Source organism: Penaeus japonicus, unplaced genomic scaffold, assembly GCF_977035675.1.
Source record: "Penaeus japonicus unplaced genomic scaffold, GWHDUDI00000001_assembly GWHDUDI00001460, whole genome shotgun sequence".
NCBI classification, from domain to species: Eukaryota; Metazoa; Arthropoda; class Malacostraca; order Decapoda; family Penaeidae; genus Penaeus; species Penaeus japonicus.
Window position 1 is genome coordinate 7,501 of NW_028235862.1, and position 2,500 is coordinate 10,000.

At 41.2% G+C, this 2,500-nt stretch overlaps 1 non-coding gene across 1 annotated transcript; it reads left to right on the plus strand.

The window, feature by feature from the left end:
• Window positions 1-2,339: 2,339 nt before the first annotated feature.
• Window positions 2,340-2,458, plus strand: LOC122257504 (5S ribosomal RNA). The gene has a single exon (XR_006223600.1). It is a non-coding gene; the product is annotated as a 5S ribosomal RNA (ribosomal RNA).
• Window positions 2,459-2,500: the final 42 nt, after the last annotated feature.

Here is a 2,500-nt window from a genome sequence, read left to right on the forward strand (position 1 = left end):
TCCTTCTCCTTCTCCTTCTCCTTCTCCTTCTCCTTCTTCATCTTCATCTTCTTCTTCTTCTGTTTTTTCTTCTTCTTCTTGTTCTTCTGTTTCTTCTTCTTCTTCTTCTTCTTCTGTTTCTTCTTCTTCTTTTTTCCCCCTCTCTCTATCTCTCTTCTTCTTTCTCTCTCTCTCTCTCTCTCTCTTTCTTTCTCTCTCTCTTCTTCCCCTCTATCTCAAATTCGCATTGATTTTCTCTCTCTCTTTTAAGTTTTCTTTCGCTTTGACTCTCTCTCTCTCTCTCCTTCTTTCCATCTTCTCTCTTCTTCTTCTTCTTCTTCTTCTTCTTCTTCTTCTTCTTTCTCTCTCTCTCTCTCTCTCTCTCCTTCTTCTTCTTTCTTCCTCTCTCTCTCATTCACATTGATTCTCTCTCTCTTTCTTTCTTTCTTTATGTTTTCTTTCACTTTATTTCTCTCTCTCTCCTCTCTCTTTCTTCTTCTCTCTTCTCTTCTTCTCGCTCTCGCTCTCTTTCTTTATGTTTTCTTTCGCTTTGATTCTCTCTCTCTTTCCTTCTTTCTATCTCTCTCTTCTTTTTTTTCTCTCTCTCTCTATCTCTCTTTCTTTATGTTTTCTTTCGCATTGATTCTCTCTCTCTCTCTCCTCTCTTCTCTCTCTCTCTCTCTCTCTCTCCTCTCTCTCTCTCTCTCTCTCTCTCTCTCCTCTCTCTCTTCTCTCTCTCTCTTCTCTCTCTCTCTCTCTCTCTCTCTCTTTCTCACTCTTTATCAACACTGATTTTTGATAACTAAATTAGTTGATTGGTATTGAACTGAGTATAGCGGCATTGGTAATGCAATTCATTTAGTATGGTGTGGGGGCATCGGTGAGTTGTTTTGTTGGTTGTTGATAAAGTTGAGTATGATGACAATGTTATTGAAGAATATGACATTGATATTGCGATCTATGCATCTGGGCTTGGGGTTTGATTCTCTCTCTCTCTCTCCTTCTTCTTCTTTCCCTCTTTTCTTTTTAGCCTTGATTCTCTCTCTCAGAGAGCTTTTTAACAAATACTCAACTCTTTTTCGTGGCGTACAAGAGGGCGTACAGATTGCTTTGTGTTTAGTTCGTATACAGAGTTTGATCATTTAAGGTATAGTTCGTTTGCTTAATTATGCTGACTGTTCATATTCGTTTACTTTTACTCGCCCTTTCTTTTCTTTCTCATCCTCATCGTTATCCTCACCATCCCTCTTGTTCTCATTATTTTTCTGTTCTTTCTATTATCATATTCCTCCATTCTTCTTCTTCTTCTTCTTCTTCTTCTCTTCTCTCTTTCTCCTCTTCCTCTTCCTCCTCCTCCTCCTCCTCCTCCTCCTCCTCCTCCTCCTCCTCCTCCTCCTCCTCCTCCTCCTCCTCCTCCTCCTCCTCCTTTCTCTTCTCTTCTGTTTTCCTCTATGTATTTCTCCGTGTCTTATTCTTTTCTCTTTCTTTTCTATTATATTTTCCTTTATGCATTTCTCCCCTTCTTATTCTTATCTCATCATATCATCTCTTCTTTTCTTCTCTTCTCTTCTCTTATTCTGTTCTGTTCTAATTTCCTCTATGCATTTCCCCCCTTTCTTCTTCTCGTCTCTTCTCTTGCCTCCTTTTTCCTCTTTCCTCTCTCAGCCTGTCCTCATCCATCCATCCATCCATCCATCCATTCTAGTGTTAGTCTGATATATATTCTACTTCGAAATTAACTTTTCTACCGAGACCCTATTTGACCCGACCGGCTTATTTTTCTACCGAGACCCTATTTGACCCCACGGGCTTCCTTCAGGATGGTCTCGACACTCTCGGGGCACTATTTCTCTCGTGATCTCGCTGGTATTTTCTGCATATCTATACAAGTCAATAGATAAACACCTTAATGAATATCTATGCACTTTCTTTTCCCTTTGCAGCAGCTTTGTTTGGGATGAAAAGGAATCCTCTGGGGAATGTTTCTCTTTTTACTGCAGTCACCTGTAGTAACAGAGTAGACTTCCCTTGGGAAGTGAGGCATAAGAAGAGGCTGTTGTAGCCTATGTGTGAATGCGTCTGGAGATGTATGGCTCTATGTGATGTGTGTGTGTGTGTTTGTGTTTGTGTTTGTGTTTGTTTTTGTTGTAAGGTGTTTTCGGCGGCATTCTTTCTAGAGTAACGCAGGAGGAAGTTGGTGAAAAGGACTGTAGCAGGTTGTGATTGCTGCAGAGTAACTTTTAGTCAGTGATGTGATGTGATTGGGTGGCAAGGCAATGGAATTTGCATGAAGAGAAAGAGGTAGAGGGGTAAGATATGGTGCACGTAGAGGGAGATTGGGCTGAAGAAGGTGTTTAGATGCCAACGGTCATACCACGTTGAAAGCACCGCTTCTCGTCCGATCAGCGAAGTTAAGCAGCGTTGGGTCTGGTCAGTACTTGGATGGGTGACCGCCTGGGAACACCAGATGCTGTTGGCATTTTCTTACCTATGCAAGCTACATAATGTGTATGGAATGCAC